At 44.0% G+C, this 18,852-nt stretch overlaps 2 protein-coding genes across 9 annotated transcripts in view; one reads left to right on the top strand and one right to left on the bottom strand.

The window, feature by feature from the left end:
- The window catches only part of LOC146203179 (solute carrier family 23 member 1-like), a 117,304-nt gene extending 108,157 nt beyond the window's left edge, over nt 1–9,147 (bottom strand). The window contains exon 1 of one of the 2 annotated variants that reach the window (XM_084588548.1): nt 9,011–9,147. The gene's annotated coding sequence lies outside the window, so the exon portion shown is untranslated. Of the gene's footprint in view, nt 1–5,329; nt 5,486–9,010 lie in introns of those variants that run through there. The other variant, XM_084588547.1, reaches the window with a different exon arrangement.
- The window catches only part of LOC146203176 (uncharacterized), a 152,054-nt gene that overhangs the window by 16,396 nt on the left and 116,806 nt on the right, over nt 1–18,852 (top strand). The window lies entirely within an intron of this gene.

The raw sequence follows: 18,852 nt of genomic DNA, 5'->3' as shown, positions 1-18,852 counted from the left end.
CTTCGCTTACACATTGCACCATATTTAAGTATGCTGAGACCATTACTAACGTACATGTTAATCGTAATTTTCCTTACCAATACTTATAGAATCATCAGGCAGACTACCCAAATATTTTAGGCAATCGTTAACACCATTGCATAGTAGTAAAGATGATAGCTACAGAGTAGTACGAGGTTTGGGAAGAAAAGAGCCGAAGGAGCACATTAAATAAAAAATTAAATAAAAAATCTACAGTACATTTTCTGGTCTTGTAATTCCGGGACGGTGAGGTGGAGCGACGATGACTGAAGAAATACGTATCGCGACACTTGGAGATAGCAAAGAGATTAATTGAAGTTTATACGCAAAACTTTCCAATATAGAAGCAAGGATGAGTAACATGGATCTGGCTACCCTGGCCTAGCTGAAGGTGGCGCGTTCAGCCATAGCTCCGAACACTCGACTAGGCCCTCCGGCTCAGGTTTAGTGCCTCGGGGTTCAGCCTACACTCCAAGCGTAGCCAACTGCAGCAAGCTTCAGTACGAGTGGTCTCGCTGCTTACCAAACCCCTTTTGAGTACTAAACCTCTCCCCGAGACATTTGTTCCAGCAAAAAGAGTATGAAAACAAAATATGCAAACGGCACTGACCCGAACAACGAAAATTCGCCTGTAAAACTACGAGCTCTGTCACACGACTTTACCCTGTACACGGGCTCCTCTCTTACAGAGAGAGGGGGAAGCAAACAAACGCGAGGAATGGGATTTTTCTTTTCGCCCTGTGTCGCCTACGCGTCGACACCGCACCTGATCGCTTTAACGCCACGGTTGTCAATGCTAATTTGGCATTGAGTTTTGATGCATCCTTCCCGTAATTTTTGGCACCATGCACTGCAATAAACAGCCGTCGCCTTGACCCCCGAGTTAATTTTCCCAAACATCTGCATATTTAGCGACCTTCACCCTTGCGAGCACGTTATCGTTGCTGGAACGACACGCCACGGACCCCTGCAAGCAGTTGAATCTTTCTTTTGTCATACAAGGGACTCGTCATTCCGTCCTCGACTCACCATCGTCTGTCATTCCGACGGCCTCCGCAGGTGCCGTTCACCCTACCGCGCGAATACATGGGTGCCGACACGCCCCTTTGTATACTATGCATACGCCATGAACTCTTGCGACCGGGGGCCAACGCTTCGCAGTGTCCTCCCCGTTACCGCGTGCCTGCACAGCCTCTTACACCTACGGAGCAAGGAACTGATGAATGCATACACAAAAGAATTTACAGATCGAAAAGGAAATTGCGAATAAATCAATAGATTGTGTGCCTATATGTGTCATTGTTTTCAGCACCACAAGTTTTCTTTTGATAGAATGTATATTGCCCCATGCTTTCGTTTTCCCTATTTCGTTGTACCTTAGCGCCTGAGTCTGTTATTTCATGTAGGATTGTTTCTTCAATTAGAATTGTTGCATTCATCTTGATAAACACTGATGGCTAGCAATACTGCAAATAGTAAATGACAGGACACACCCGAACACAAAGGTTAATTATTATTTACAGGGAACCAATTCAACAAATACTGATGAATGTAACAAAGCCGTTTAAGCTGCACACTCTATTCATAATGGAACAAGTTCATATAAGTTCAAATCGATCGAAAATATTAGATGAAACTACGTTTTCCTCGTTTTCATTGTAGAAGACAATATTTACGGCTTGTGACTTCCGCTATTTTATTTTAATTTCTAGTACTGTATCTGACAACTGATGCTTAGTGAACACCTTTCTTTTTGTTGATGCTGCACACAGGTTGAACAAGCTGGATCTTAATTTATAGCAGAAAAAAAAAAAACAGAATCAAAAAGGAAATTCACACTGACATTATGTTGCACTAGGTAGCTTATTGAATTATCTTCTGCGTGTTAAAACATATGGTTACGTGTTCTCTCATAAGATAGTTTGGTATGGTTTATGGGGTTTCCATAAACCTTCCATAGCGACTCAGGCTATGAGAGACGCCGTAGTGGCGGACTCCGGAAATTTCGTCCACCTAGGGTTCCTTAAAGTGCGCTGACATCCTACAGCACACGGGCACCTTGCTTATCACCTCCATCGAAAAGTGGCCACTGCGGCTCCCCCCCCCCCCCCCTACCCGCATGTAATCAGTTGGCAGCAATACGTTACCGTTAATGAATTGACATCATACGCGGAGACCAACGACTGACGGACTTCAGAGGATTGGTTCACGGACTTTTTTTTATTTTTCAACTGCGCTAGTAGGCTTGCGCACGTCTTTCAAGACTCTAAATTTCATGTGACGGTTACACGATTATTTTTCTGGCGGAATTTAAAGAAACACGCAACAGTTTTCGGAAAAATGAAGCATAGCAATATTTCTCGCAGTGATGAGAGATTACAAAACATTTTGGCAGTATATAATAAAACCAGTTGCACCGTAAAATTCGCGAATAAACAAGAAAGAAATATTATTTTTTATACAAATTTAAAAAGGGTAACATCAGAAAATGTCGGCATGTATCTTTACTATTGTCTCTCATTGCCGGCGCATATTCGCGAAATTTCCTTTAACATATTTAGAAAAATCCCTTGTTTCGTAGTCTCAGGAGGTCACTTTCATTGATCACGACATTATTAGGACAAACGCCTTACTTGGTTGTTTGCGAAAACGCATCCGCAAAACGTGGAAACAAAATGTAACGTGTGATATGACGTGGCATCAAGATGAGACTGATACTCATGAATGTTTATGTAATGAAATATGGTAGGTAAATCTCATATCATCCCTAGAGATGTCATGTGAGTCGTTATAGCTTAGTCATGAGCCACAGGCACTTGTCATGAGTCAGTCAAATCGGAGATCTAATGTGCATGACTGGAGTTCATAGCTTGTGTAAGTCAATCAGCGTCGGGCCCGTGAGTAGTGTCAAGCCTCGACTGTCAAAAGTGCTGAGTCATGACACTCTATTAGCTAATAAGGAGCAGTCGACGCACATGGTTTCGCATTTCTCTAAGGAAGATCTCTGCAGTGCTCTCCAAGTTTTTATGCTACTCCTTTGTATCCTCTCACAGCGCTCAACAGACCACCTTGCACAACACAACAAAGAAGAGCCTCGCGCGACACGATGCTAGATGCGGTACCGCCTGATTACTTCCCGTCAAGGTCGTGCCATACTACAAAGACTTGAGAACATCTCGTCGCAACACCACTCTCCGATTTTCGACCTCCGTAGGACTATCTATCCTGCATCACCCTTTTGCCTATACCCTGCAACACGGACCCAGACAGGTCCATTCTTTTGCAGAATACAGCTATCGTGGGTTGCAATCTCAACCGGGTTGGCCGCATTTCACTTGACATGAAACACAAAAATCACACTTGCACTGACATTCTAGAAGACTTGCAACATTTGTAGGACGTAGAAACATACGGGGACTGCATTAGCACAGAGAGAGAGTTTTCTCGGTGCGTAGTTAGTTAGCGCATGTTTTAGTCCTGTAAAAATTCGGAAGCAGGAAGCATATGGAAATGTTTCTGCAGAGGTAAAAGCGACGAAAAAAGAGAGAATTTTGAGTACATTGAACGTTTTACGAACTGAGACACGCAATGTCGTAACGAGAGACTGGCAAAGAAATGCCTTTAGACAGAAGCTCGATCGGGTGCAAAGCCTCACTAGCGCTTCTTGTTCTAGCCTCAGAGCAAGAGGGTAATACTTCTTGATAGCCTGGCTTTTTGATCTGCTTCTGCGAATAAATAGGCTGATCGTCAAGTGATTTCAATAAATCTCACTGCTTAGTAGTACAGCGCCAACATTGGTAGTCTGTGAGAGCATTTATTCCTCTTTTCGGGGAAACTGACTTTTGGAGTAGTTAACTGCTAACTGCGCGTGTAGGGTTCGATCATTACCTGCCTACAGCAAGAAAGTATTTCACCTTTCCTCTTGTTCCTTTTTCTTTAGATTTCTGTCGGCTCAGAAGTTAAAATTTTAGAAAATATTGCTTTCTTTGTCTATCGCTACGATAGACGCGCCTTCAGAAAGGTGGACACGTGGTGTTTGGAGGATTAGGCTTGCTAACAAAGTGACAGCCATTCTACATGCACTTACAGAGCGTTTATTATAGGCATAAGTTGCAGTTATCAACAGCTGGAACGGGGGAACCATTCTCTGCGTGGCTCTTAACATTTCAGACGTGATGACGAAAGGTTATTGCTTTTCGCGACACTTGAACGCCCAGTCGCGGGTTTGATGAATTTTAGCGCCATGACAAAAAAAAAAAGCACTGTAGTTAGCCTGGAGGAGACTTGCCAGAGCATTTACGGCTCATTACCTTTTGAACGAGCGTCGCGAATATTATTGTAGAGAGCTCGATCCTTAAAACAGCATGATAAAGAAAAATTAAGGAGACGCGCTTTTAATGCCTCCTTTCCATCCGGCGAGTACATTTAGGTTTTTGTTTATATTGTATTTGAGGAAAGCACCGCGCAGTATCTACTTCACAGTGGGCCCATATAGAGTCAGAGGTGCACGTGTCGCCGATTCAAGTCACTATCGCGAACTAGCTTCCTACTTGACTAAACGATGGATGCCGAACGTGAAGCGGAATGGTACGTATGAGACCACACTGAACGCTGCAAAATGTGCGGCTCAACAGCGACGGCTTTTCCGCCGAAAACGAGCTGCATGACCCCCCAACTAGTAGCTGGCTTTGCCTCGCGAATTTTTGAGTGTAAGGCAGTATTATCGATCCCCTGCAAGGAGAACATATCTTGAAAAAAGAAAGTAAGCTCGGCCGTATTTTCGACGCAGCTCTTTTTCTTCTCTGCTCTTCAGCCTGGCTGCTACTGCGCAGTAGTCGGTGCCTTTAGTGTTGCACGCTAGCTCTCTGCTCTAACGTCACACGCAGTATCGACCTAAGGCACGTCAGATAAAACAAAAACAATCAGCAGAAAATAATGATCTAGGACAGCCTGAAAAGGTGAACATAATGAGCATAATCTTTGAAATTGGCATTATTTTTACAAATGAAAATTGAGAAGCAAGATAAAAACGATCATGAATAATAATATGAATTCCTTAATCGCCGAACAACAATATGCCAATGTTGAAATATGAGTCTGAAAAGATCTCTTACAACGCAATGTAAAAGATCAGTTCAAGGTCTGTATGGCTGTCGCATAAAATATTTTTCTGTGTTGAGGTTTCTTTTTTTTATATGCACTCAGAAAAGAAACCACATCACAAGTAGAAGGAAAAAATGACCTTCGACCAATTAGTTTTATTTTAATCGAAAGTATTCCTACTGCAGCCTGCAGTTTCAAGGCTTACCTTCACTTTAGAAACCTGGCCGAGCCCGGCAGGAAGGTGACCATGCGCCCAAGGTCCAAGCGTTCGCTCCGTGAGTGTGAAGGAGCGGGGCCAGTGCTATCTATGCCGACCGCGATCCGCCAGTGGGGGCGGGATGGGGGAACAGGAGAGGGGGTGGTTATAGAGCGGTCTACCGCTTCTGCCCTCATCCCTTGCCTCCACAGCTAATTGGCGGCAGCCGATTAGCGACGCGCCACCGTCAAGTTGCTCACGCAGGCGTAAACGCAGATAATGGACTCAAACCCCGGGAGCAACCCAAGCAAGTGTCTGCGAAAACGTTGACCGAATAGGTGCTCTTTACGTTTATGGTTATGACAGCTGTCTGGCGAGGCTCATGAAGGTGCTCAGGTAATGCTTGCAACCTCTGGTAGTCGTATTGCCTGATAACTGCCCGCTTCATTGCCACTATCTGGGGTCTTTTTCACTGCTGGGGGGCTTTCACTCGCTGAGCTTTTGCGCGCCTGGCGATGGCCGCAGCGTTTTCTCACGCCGAAGCGCAGTGACATATCCCACACGTCTTGCACGTAAGGCTGCTACGACTCAACAATAAAGCTATACCGACGATAAGTACCATATCTTCAAGCAAGCGTAGCGTCGTTTGCGAAGAGACAGTTTGGTTTCCCAGGTTAATTAAATCGAGGTACTAGAGCTTCGGGATGTTAAATTCCACATATTACCACGTTAAAATGTTTCTCCTTGAGAGTTATTAAAGAGGAACGCAGCCACGAATGTTGACGGTAACTAGCCAACGGTGCGCCAACATTAGGGATCAATGATCTTGTTACGCGCTCTTCGACCTTTTATATGATGTCTTCCTTTGTCAGGATAGGCCCACCTTCCAGTACAATCCCCCCCCCACCTCTAGCTCCAGGCCGTAATACTGAATAAAACAGATTTCAAGACGCATTGATGAAAACAAGTAATTTGTGGAGGTGACGTGTTTGCACGGGTGCGGGCTAATAGGGAGATTTAGCATGCCGGAGACATACTGACGTAGACGTATACCGGTTTACGTCTACGTTAATGTGACTCCGGCAAGCTAAATCTCCCTAATTCTTTTATTGCCACTGACGTTTCTCCTGAGACCAATTCAATAAAGTCATCAATGCAAATATATAGATAATCCCTTACATGCAGTCCCCGCCGTTCATGCAGTATGGTTTTTAATGCACTTTTATCTCTGTGCACCCATCTATACTGGTGGAACACACCCGCGTGTATTTATGAACACAGTGTTTACAAAAGCTTGGAAGCCACTGTGCAAAAGGACCAGCTTGTTTTTCTGCTCCGCGATGGGAACCATAAGGCACCCTTGACACTTCACTGCTTTACGTTGCAAGCGTGTTCCCTCATCATCAGTGACCTCCAATGTTTGGTAAATGCGTTAATATAGAATTTTACGTAGCACAAAGCCCGCTGTAGGCGCTGGCAGAGGTACCGGTTTAGACTTGCTAGCGTGGATGGTCGGGTTAGGTGATAGTTTGACTGCTAAAAGCACAGCGCAACTTCAACACACGAAAAAAGGGAAGACTGGACACCGCAGCGCCGTTAGACATACTGTGTACACTCCCGGACAATTCTTTCAATTGTTTAGGAGCAGCACGTGAGCGTTGACTACAAGGAAGGGCAATGGATTATCCTGTGGCGTCTTCGATTTTAAGACTTCTTGAGGCTGCGATTACTTCAGACTTCAAATTTCTCCGAACGTTGCCGGAGGTGCGTTCGTTACTTTTCGATGGCAGCCCACGGACTGATTGGGGCTTCCAGGTGGTTTGGGCTCAAGCAGCTAGCAGACGCTGGTTACAAGAGAAAGTCACGCTCTGTATAGTGCCGACCGTATACTGAGCCGGACAACTTTAGGCACGGAGCGCTTTTGGAGGTTATTAGATCTAAACAGTTATTAGAACAGAACCTCTACTCTCCTGCATGAAAACTGCGAGTTCCCCGGGTGTCGGCAATTGACCTTGAGCCCTTCACAAGGCCCTGCGGAAGGCCTAGCAAGGCCTTCCGCAGGGCACCAAATAAAGACGCTCCCATGTGTGGAGCCATCAGCGCTAGCTGTGGACGTTTTACCCGTTCATCATAATCATCATCAGCCCGATTTTACCTACTGCAGGGCGAAGGCTTCTCTCATATTACTTCAATTAGCCAGGTTCTGTGCTAGCTGCATCCACTTGATCCTTGCGAACGTCTTAACCTCATCCGCCCACCAAACTTCCTGCCGCCTCCTGCGACTCTTTTCTTCCCTTGGACCGACCACCGGCTATCCTCCCTTCACACAATATGTTGTGCTCATGTCCCTTTCTTCTTCTTGATTTTGACTAGAGCATTAGTAACTCTCTGACCCACACTGCACGCTTTCTATCTCTTAATGTTACCCCTACCATTTTTCGTTCCATAGCCCTCTGAGTTGTCCTCAATTTAAGTAGAACCCTCATGCTTAGCCTCCATGTTTTCAGCCCCATAGGTGAGTGCAGGTAAGATGCAACTATTGTATGCTTTACTCTTCAGCGATACCGGTAAGCTGCAAGTCATAAATTGCGAGTACATGCCAAATGCGCTCCACCCTAATCTAATTCATATGATTATTTTCCCTTCATAATCCGGATCTACGGTTACTACATATCCTAAGTGTACATATTCGCCGGTCACTTCCAGTGTTTCGATATCTATTGTAAACTGCTGTTCCTTCCCTACTCTGTGGAACATTCATTGCCTTGATCTTCTGCATAATAATTCTTAGGCCTACCTTTCTGTTTTTCCTGTCTAGGTCATGAATCACTTTTTTCAATTCATCTCTTCATTTACTTAGCAAGACAATGGCATCAGCGAATCGTAGATTACTGAGGTAGTCTTCATCAACCCTTATCCCTAACTGCTCCCATTCCAAGTCTGAATATTTCCTTTAAGAGATTGTGAGATTGTGTCGCCTATCCCAACACCTTTCTATGGGCATTTCATTACTTTCTTACTCGTTACAGGGAGATAAAACACGTTTGCCTTCAGCAAGCCATGCAGAAGGTTGCGCTGCCTCCGCTGCACGCTTCTTGCGTTACCTCCATCGTCTTCGCGTGTGGCGCGCGCTCACGCTTTACCACGCGACAGGTGTCTGGACGGCATCGGTAGTCGATTAGGAAGAGCCGCAGCCAATGTCACATTAAGAGCTAAAGGGCCTATTTCCAGCAGGCACTATCGGTAGCAAAGAGCACAAAAAGTCGCTTGAAATGTGCGAAAGTGAGATGGGGCTTTCATTCTCACTGAGGTGTGGTGTGGTGACATTCATGATTAAACTGCGCGAAAAAAACACGGACAGAGACAGAGAACACGTACATACGTGTGTGTGTGTAAGTGTTTTCTGTCTCTGTCCGTGGTTTTTTCGCGCAGTTTAATCATGAACGACAAGCACCAACTAGCCCGCCAGAAAACCCTTCGTGGTGACATTACCGGTAGAAAAAAAAAAAAGGCGGAGAAACACCGCAGTAATTTTTTCCCCCATGAATTGAGAACGTGTGTCCCATAATATATTGCTGCCAATGCACGTATATCTGTCAAAGTATATCTGTCGGATCTGTGAACAGCGTGGGTGAATGACTGACTGCCTTCAGACTGGCGCTTATGCAGGTACTACGTAGATTGGCTTACAGTGGATGGCTCCAGCGGACTAGTGGTGAATCCTGCACGTCCTCTAGAGGCGACGACGCCAAGTTTGAACGCAGTGACAGTCAAGAGAGCGTGTTGCCGTTTCAGAGAAATAGGTCCAGGGAAAGCGTAATCCATCCACTACTGGCGAGAGTACAGTACGCCAGAAGGGCTGTTTATAAAAGTAGCGCTATGGAGGGAGGAGAAAATTAAAAACTGCGTTATGTCTCGCTGAAGCAACCGACGTCGCCGCTTCGGTAGACGCAGTTGCTGCAAGCGCACTTTTTCTTTCTATTGTTTCGTATAGCTGCCGTTCAACGCTTCTCTGCACGCTCAGTGACAGTGGCACAGCGCAGCGATAAATGTGTCTCGGCTGTAACATAAAAAAGTACTTCCCTTGGTGCATGCCGCTTCTTCCTTATTGGTATATACCAACGAGCATCCCCGTGAACCTTTAACATGACTTGCACAACATCGCGACATCTCTGTTCACGGGAAAGAGCATTGTTATTCCATCAGAATAAGCACTGGCAATTTGTTTTACAACTGCTTTCTTGGGATTGCCTATGCGGTTCGTACGTCATATCAAAGTTACGCCCTGCAATCATGCTGGTTCTACTTCGCTGACGCGAAGAGCGAGGCTTCTAAATGTGCGCTGCATTCCTAGTGTAACAATGAGTTACATAAACGCACAAGGTGATGCATTTTTAATTCGAAATTCAGGACGTATCATTTTGCTCGTTGCTCTAGCACGAATTAAAAAGACATTAAAAGGGTAAAATTAACTCAGGCTATACTGCTAGGTTAGCGTCAGATGATAGCAAATATGTATTTTCTATGAAAAATAAAGCCTTTACTGGTAAGAAAATTGCTTAAAAGCGAAACACGTGTTACCTCACCACAAGCAGATTGGTATGAAACTGTGGCAGGGTGACCAACTACGCACTTTCTCCCCTAAAGCTTTTCCCTGGTTACGGCAAATTACCATCAAAATGCAACTAAAGCAGCGCTTTGAACACAATCAAGAATGCGAAACAAGGTGAAATGGACAAGAGGGGGGGGGGGGGGGGAGGTTAGGCGCAAAAACAAACGCTCAATACTTTTTCGTCTATTCTGTGCATCGGGCTGAATGCGGCCGCTGTATGCAACAAGTTCAGAGCCAGCCGCAAGTTGCCAACCGCACTGTATTGTGCTTGGTAGGTTGCTGGTGGAGCTGTTTCTTTCGCACTTCCAAAGAAAAAAAGAAAGAAGAATCGGCTCCATTGAACAAGCTCCGTGTGTTGTGAAATCGCCAAGTGTCACTTTTTTTTTTTACTTCAATCCCAAGCAGAGAAGCCCATGCGTACACAATGTCAACTTGTGAAGCACGATGCCAGAACGCTGGAAAGACGGATAAGCTTTTGAGATATGCTGAAATGATTATCTGAGCCGTACTGTAACGTGTACAGTCATCTGTCATTTCGCTCAGGCGTCATCATGAATGCAAAACGCGAGGCGCCGGAACCCAAGGCGGGATTTAAGAGCCTTTTATTCAAGTACACTTTCCCTATGGTGAAGTCTAGCACACGGATGCGGTATGCAGCTAAACTGGCATTAATATTACGCACGCTGTGAAAAGCAAAAACAAAACAAAACAAAAAAACACTCAACCATCTGACAGTGGTAAGAATGTAAGAATATGACACTGTACGGTAACGTTTCCGAAAACTTGCCTGGCCCTTATTAAAGTGTTAGGCTGATCTAATTTTATGCGAAATTTTCGGAAACATTTTGCAAGCGCTAATGAATCAGCTAAAGTGCCTGCAATTCTTCAAGTCCTACCTTTCATATCGATTAAGATAGCGTTAGCGTATTTCCAAGGATCTGGAACAGTCAAAGCAGAAAGTATCTTTTATGTTACGATGTCCTCTCCGTGCTCAAATTAGAGCTGCAGTTTCTTGATTCTCGCTTGTAACGTTCTCATTTGCAGTGGCTGTTTCTGCTTCCGCTGTCATTATCGACGGGATATCTCCTTCCTAGGCAGAAGAGCCTGAATGACAGGAATAATGATATTTCTGGGGGCTGTAGAGTTTTGTGTGGATTTACTCTCCCACATTAACCACGTCATCCGTATTATTAATGGCATTGGCCTTCTTTCCACTTATTTAGTTCGCTTGGCCTTTGGTTCCCACCTAAGTTTCCCTTTATCATTTTTAGACTCCCTCCGTACTTCTAAACGAGCTTCATCCTCTCCATATTATATTTTCTTACGCCACTCTCTTTGAGATCCTCAGTTAGCTTGTAAAATTGTGCCAGTTCTCTTCCGTTTCTGAGGTTCGAGGCTTTCATTGTTGGTGTTTCTCTTCCAGGACGCTTGTTTCTGGGTCACTGTCATGCGAGTGTTCTGTCGAGATACTCTACTTTCTACTGTTATTGCATATCCTGTTATTAAATGGCTAATAGTGATGTTCATTGCTGCTGCGCTCAGTCCCCAGTTAAAGCGGAATATCTGTTTTATATATATGAAACTTCTCTACTTTCCCTTTAGTCGCTAACATGTTTGCATGCTTCTTACTAACTAGTTTTATTCCTTTTCTGCTCATTCTGCTTGAAGCTGGACTAATTCGAAAGGTCACCATTATATGTGAAATACATCGCAACTCTCCGCGAACCTTCACATCCTGTACCATGCGAAGATAGAAGCACAATATGAGGTCCAATTTAATGTTTAGCCTTTTCATCCAGAACCCTCTAAGACCGCTTCGTGTTCTTTTGACGGACGAAAGCGTTTATGACTCGTAAACGTTTATTTTTGCGAATTCTGCTATTGTTCGCCCTGCTATTCCTAGAACACGATGCCATAGTTTCATGCGGTCTAGTCACCTGCCAGCTTATTGCCTACCTTGGCATTGAAGACAGTCACCATTACTTTGTGTTGTGTTTCGCTTCACTTATTGCATTGAATATTCCCAGTCTTGATTGGTAATCTTTCTTCGAGCTCATTATCATGAGTGGATACTGTAGTACTCGGCTAAAAATTTTCTGACGCGCGCCTTTGTCTGTTAAACGCAGTACTGTGAATGTTTAATCAGAACCCCGGCGCCCCTAATTAAATGCCCTTTATTTCTCGAAACAATTTATTAAATACTCGAAAAGCAGCGTGGAGTTAACAACAGTCTCGTAAGACTGCTTGAGCCGAGAAAATAGTAGGAAAAAACAGAAAGGAATAATATTTCCCTTGCTTTGGTATGGCCCCTAGACACATAATTTGTGCCATAATGACTCCTTCCAAGTCTAGAATTTCCAATGAGCTCCTTGGCCAGTTTTTGGCTACTTTCAGCTATACCTTTAGCGTTATAGCCCTATCAAATTATATGAAGATGGAACGCATTTCTTACCTGAAAATTTGTTTTTTTTTTCTTGCAACGTCTAAGCGTCTTGGCGTCTTCCTTATGCGCCAAGACCAGTCTGTCATGCTGAGAGGCAGACGCCATAAAAGTATAATATGCGCCAGAGAGCGCACAAACGCCGCATATAAGCTAGAGGGCATTTCATCATCCTTATAGTTCCGCTTGTGCGCTTAAGCTGTAGTTCTATTATTCTATTTTTTTCTTGCTATCTTCGTGTTTGCACAGAAACTGAACGCCATAATTCAAGTAACTTCATTACATACCTCCATTTTACTAGCGTCATTGGTCTCACACTTGAGGGCCCAGCTTCTTAGACCAACAACACGCTTAAGTATTGTGCACGGGAAATTTATTTATTTATTATTCAGGTTACCCCTAAAGGCCCTCCAAAGGAGGGTATTACATGGGGGGGGGGGGGGGATACAATAATCACGATAAAAATTATCAACAAGTACAAGAAAAATTAATTAAATATTAGGCGTTTAAATTAAATATTGACCTAAATATTGGCTAAAATGGCTTCTTATTCCCTTTACGCTCACATTACTAAAGGATGCTTGGTCACTTCAAACTTAAAACGCAAATCATGAGGGTGAATTTTCACAGGTTGCCACAACGAAAATAAAGTCCAAAATTAGGTGGAGCTGAATCCGCTTGTGGCAAGTACGAAATTAAATTTTGCCTACTGCTCAAAGAAAAGAGATTTCGTTTTTTTTTTTCTCATCTCATTTTGATATAAATTTATTTGAGCCCATTTGGGAACAAATGGAGAAGGCGAAGGAAAAAGCTGCTTCTTCGCAATTTGAGTAGTTCCTGGCCCCCTTTACATACCGGCGAGCAGGTGTCAGAGAATCTCTTGAGAAAACAAGACATACACAACCAAACCATAAAAAGTATGATTTAAATAATAGATTTGATAAGGCAGGTGAGCTCAGAGGGTGTTAAGGTATGGATATCAATGCTGGCTTCTAGGTAGGAATTTAGTAGCCGCGGCAAGTTGCTCGCAAAATATTTGGTGACCGTAATTGGCTCTCAAAACAAGCATGAACCGCTGTTCATAGCGGCACGCATCATATTTCAGTGTATCCTGTTTTGAGTGTGGTATGATTGCTGTTACGTTGCTAATATATTTTAGAGTACATTTGTAGGGAGGTAAAAGAATTAGTTCATCAGATTACTTTTCCTTATGTCGTATTAGATGAAAAGGCTTCCGGTGTGTCAGTTGTAAGACACAGCTGCAATACCGACTATTATTTATTTTCAGTCAATAGTATTGGAGACAGAGTGAAAGATGATGTGCTGCAAACCACTTGGGAATAGTTTACATGTGATGAAAATAGTGACTCATAAATGGTCAGTTTGGCTGACATTGATAATTGGACCCAGACTGAGTTTTAGTATGCCTGCTATTCTCAAGCAATATGTCCATGTGAGCGTCCTTTTTTCAACGTTTTGTGAAATATACGTAAAATACTTTTACTCTGTCGATAACGTTGATATTCTCTGAATTATGCAATATCTTGCGGATCATTAGAATACAAGTACCTCTTGTTTTGAAGATGCCTGGTGACGCTTTTTTTGGCGCAACATTTTAAAGCATTGCCCTGGCTCCACTTCAGAAGAAAAATTGAAAAATTGGTTCATGCGAGGTCTGTATAAGGATTTTAAGGATTTGATGATACAAAAACCGTTAGTGTTGTCTGCATAGCTTATGAGTTTAGCGACTTGCTGGTTAAGAACAATGCAATTAATATATATATATATATACAACTTCAGAAGAAATCACTATGAACGAGAAATGATATGCTTATAATGTAGACTGACACACGCTTAAAAACAAAAGGTTTTACTGACGCTTCGACTGGGGACCAGTCTTCATCAGAGTGGCATGTTACAGATCCAGATCAGTATTTATAGGGGTTGGAGGAAGACAGCTACAGTGCGCATGTTAGACCCCCAAAGAAGAAAAAAAGTAATAAACAAAAAGAAAGAAGATACAAAAATGCACATAGCACGTGATGAGTCACTGTTCATAAAGCTGTTCAGTAGCCACAGTAAGCTGTACACGGGGGCACAACATAAGAGTTGGGCATGTGCACATACACATAGTAACCAATTGCTGTCGCTTCGCCGTCGCCTTTACGATGAGCCTTGTCAACGTTATTTCAAACGCTCTCCACACCGCCACACTAGTTGCCACATTACACGAGCAATCTTCACATCCGACGCTTCCCGAATCCCAAAACATTTCACCAACGACTACCACAGTCATGCGTAAACGTGCGTGCATTCAACAGTCAGCAAAGGTTTAGAAAACTCGCTGTCGCCAATCAGCGCCACCAATCTAAAAGGCAAGGAAGCTATTATCTGCTTCGAATGAAGTTAAGAATGGCGAATGGCTTTCAAGAATTCTTGTGCTTGTGTTATCTATCCTGGAAACATAGTTTAATCATTCGGTTGGCCGATAATTGCCTTGCAATGCTTGAAACAGGATTGCAATGCTTAAAATTGACTCCACGCACGAGAACATTCCGATTTGAATGCCATGCGAACTGACTGTCGGCTTCCTTTGCCGATTCTGTGGTGGTGACAAGCTCTCCCGAGCGACAGGTTAGGTTTCGGTTTATGTAGATGTCCTGGCTGTCATTTAAGGCTCGCTTTTTTTCAACCCATACATTCATAAGCTCCTGCCGCGTGAGGCGGACAATGATTCCGCGCGCATTTCTTTGCTTCGCTCGGAGCCTATGATTAGACAGAGGTTCAAGTTCAAGCTTCTGTGCAGGGTCGTTTGCCTTTTCGCGTAGCTTTTCACAATCATTCTCGGGTATTCCGTGAATTACGATGTTCAGACGTCTGCTTTTCCATTCACGCGCGTCTACTTCACTCTGAACCTGGCAACTCTCAAAAATTCAAAAATAAAAACATCATTTTGCTACTTTGTTCTTGACAATGTTTATTTCCTTTTCATGAGTATCGAGCTTTCGTTGAATTTTGCCGAGATGGTTGGACCGTATTAGCGTGGACTGTTCAATAACCCTCATCGCAATAGCCTGTAAAATAGTACAAAATCACGCTGCTGGATTCATTTTGTCTTCCTATGCTTATAACGGTAGTGTTTCTGAATTAAAGCGTAATGCTAACCTACCAACGTTAGCTAACCGCAGCACGGGGGCTACACTGTGTTTATTCCATAAATTTTACTACCCTCCTTTTCTGGGCTCCATTATCAACCCCGTCCACCGCATCTCTCACCGCACAAACCATGCGAAGGTTGTCTACCCTCCCCCTGCCCGGAAATCTGCACATTTATCATCCTTCTTTGTTCAGTCAGCAAGTGACTGGAACGATCCACAAAATGCCATCGTGGACCAAACCTACTCATCATCATTCGGATCATCCATCCACAGTTTCATCTGCTGAATTCGCCACTTCCTCATGTAATACCTCTTCAGTAGGGCCTTTGAGGTATTCGTAAGTAAAACAAAAAAAAAAAGAAAAAGTAAATAATGGCGTCTACTTTGTTTGGCAGACTGATAAGCAAGTTTAGCTTTTGGTTCATTTCGGCAAGTTTCTATAACATCTCATTTTTATTCGTGTAGGCATTCGGTTCGGAGAACTCGCACTTCCAAGGTTCTTATATTGAGCTCTTTTGCTTGTAACGGCATTTTCGGCAACGCCCGAGCAGGTACCAATACGATACGAAAACTTGCATTGCGAACCGGTCAAAAACAATTCATCTTCGTCTATCTCAGAGCAGAATACACAGCTACGCAATATAATCCGCCTTTAACGCACAACTTCGGCCATCATAATACGAACTTTCTCATATGATTCGCAGGAAAAAATTGTGGGGGGCACTTTGGACCACAAAACTTCGATGAGGAGAAAGAAAGCCCCTATAACGCGGTGGTCCGAAGCCCTCCACTGCGGTACCACTTTCTCTCTGTTTTCACTCTCACCTTCGCGATGACGCGATAGCGTAAGCTACCAGCCAACATATAAATCTCCGCCTTAACCGAGCCGTATGAACGTGCCTGCGTAGGGATAACGTGAATGCAAGGGACTTGGCAGGCTGATCGTGATATCATCCTCCCATATGAAAGGAGAAACCCGAGTTGGCAGCTCCTGCCAAACGTAATGTCAGGAAGCCCTACGTTCAGTTAGTGCTTGATTATGTCAGCTGCAACCTACCGCCTCCCACGTAACGAAAGAGTTACGGACGGACAGGCGGAAGTACGGATGGACGGACGGACGAACGGACACGATCCGCGAGCATGAGTCATTAAAGGCTATAGCCTTAACATTAAGAAATACCTTATACATACGTTAGTGCATGCAGCTTGTGTAGACGCGCCACATCTCTATTGAACTCAGGACAAAAGGTTGAACACGAAGAGCGATCCATGATAGCACACGCACCTACTGAGCTTTTGAAAAGAATAAAACTGACCGACAATTACAGTACTCGTTAACAAAAATTTGGCCACATTGCACCTCCCCAGGTATTTTATATTTGGAATAGGCTAAGGTAAAGAATTTGAGAGATAGGTTTCTATATGTGTGCAGTTCCTACTCTATATTTTCGCGCATCATCATTCTCGAAATGGCACTCAATCTTTCCCAGTTCCTGATTATGTTAAAGAAGGCGCTTTTATCAAACCTGACTGTGCTGACGTCACGCTTCGACAACGTCGCCTCGTGGGCGACGTGCGTGCGTTTGTCTTCTGCGCGAACCTGTTTCAACGCAGATACTTTGCGCATTCCTTAAGTTCCACCTTTAAGGGTGAGATGCTAACGCTCCAATAGCTCCCGTCTGGAGCTCTCCTTCCCGAATTACGTTCCAGCTCATTCACTTTGCTAGTCAATAAATCACTACTCTTTTATTCTGTGCACCTAATATACGCATAGTCAATATAGCATAGTTAGCGTACTGTCGTAGGATATATACCACATTATGGGGAAGACTATCCGACATAGTTAACCAAGCTCTGTGAACGTGCCTGCGTGGGTTAGCGGTATAGCGCGTCTGATTGGGAATCCCACCAGGTTCTCGAATTAGATTGCCACCTTCCCACCTCTATGCACAGAACTAGGGCTAGTATAATTCTAGTACAATTGTGAGACATTATTCCAGCGAACGAAAAACGCACAGGGCGAAAGGTAGAAGAGACACCACCCGAAATGTTACTTTTGATACCGCGGAACAGCGACGAAAGATGGCGTTGGGCACGCAATATTTTTTTGTTTTTCATCTAAGACAAGCTGTGACAACAGGTTTGTTTCCGCGATGCATTATTAGCTATCATAGAATCACAGCGAGTACGCATACTCCAGAAAGCCCACGTGTTATTTCTTATCAGCGTAGACTGACAACAAACATGTGACGAACAGGTAATGACGGCCTAAGATGACAACCAAGTACAGGTCAGATCGCGTGCATTGGCAGTGGAAGCAAACACTTTAAAACGCCCAGTCTAACTGCAAATGAAAAAAAGGCGGTGTAGCAGTCTTGTTCGAACTTGTGATGCATCCATGAAACCCTCAAACGTTCCCCGTTGACAGGTGTGGTTCAATTCTGAGGTTCCTTGACTATTTTCTGCGCTCGCCGAAATGGCTGAATGCAAGAAGGCCGAGCGTTGCATAAACAGCGCTCGCAGTTAGTGGCCACTAACATGTTGATTGTAGCTTTTCCTAAAATATGGGGTACATCCTGCACGGTTAACTCCATTGCTGTCGCTGTCCCACAACCGTACACTTTCTTCGTGAGAGGGCTGTTCAGTGGTGCCACTCCATTTTCAGTACCTTAAAGTACCATTATGCAAGAAAATTTCAAGTGATAGCTGTTCGAAGTTAAAAAGAAAACACAACTAGGGATCAGATTGGCAAGGATGGCACAAGGGTAAGCGCATGCAAACCAACACATGCGAATAGGGCATCCAATAGAAACCGCGTACGTAGTAAAGATTGTCGCCTTTTTCCTTTGTGTTAAAAAAAAAAAAAAAACACTACTCTCATGTCAAAATATCTGTGTCGCTCGAGCTACTTTTCAGCCTCTGAACTCGTAGCTTGTTCTTCGATGGACCTTAAGAAAGCAGCCACAGAAATTAAGAACTGTTCCTTCTTTAGTGAAGGAAGCTGAGCACTTACGACTGATATCTTCCGAAGAAGAGCTTCCCTACTTCGCTTCCCGAAAATTTCTCAGATCAGTGATTCAGGTTTCACTGACATTGCTGTACTGGACAGTTTTGAACTACACGAGTATTTTTTTCTTGCCTTAGAACATAAACTGAAACGCCCGATCGATGACCTGCACGGGTACTCTTTTCAGCGGCGGCTTTCCTGATCGTAAGCTGCCCCCCCCCCCCCCCTCCCGCCCACTCCCTTCTTTCATTTCCTTGATCACCTTTGGGCCCATCTCGATTATTTTTTTTTATGCTGCAGGCACTCATGAGTACT

The sequence above is a fragment of the Amblyomma maculatum genome, chromosome 1 (assembly GCF_055883805.1).
Source record: "Amblyomma maculatum isolate TAMU_Amacu chromosome 1, ASM5588380v1, whole genome shotgun sequence".
NCBI classification, from domain to species: domain Eukaryota; kingdom Metazoa; phylum Arthropoda; class Arachnida; order Ixodida; family Ixodidae; genus Amblyomma; species Amblyomma maculatum.
The sequence above is the reverse complement of the archived record's forward strand: the minus strand, read 5'-3'. Positions and strand labels throughout refer to the sequence as shown.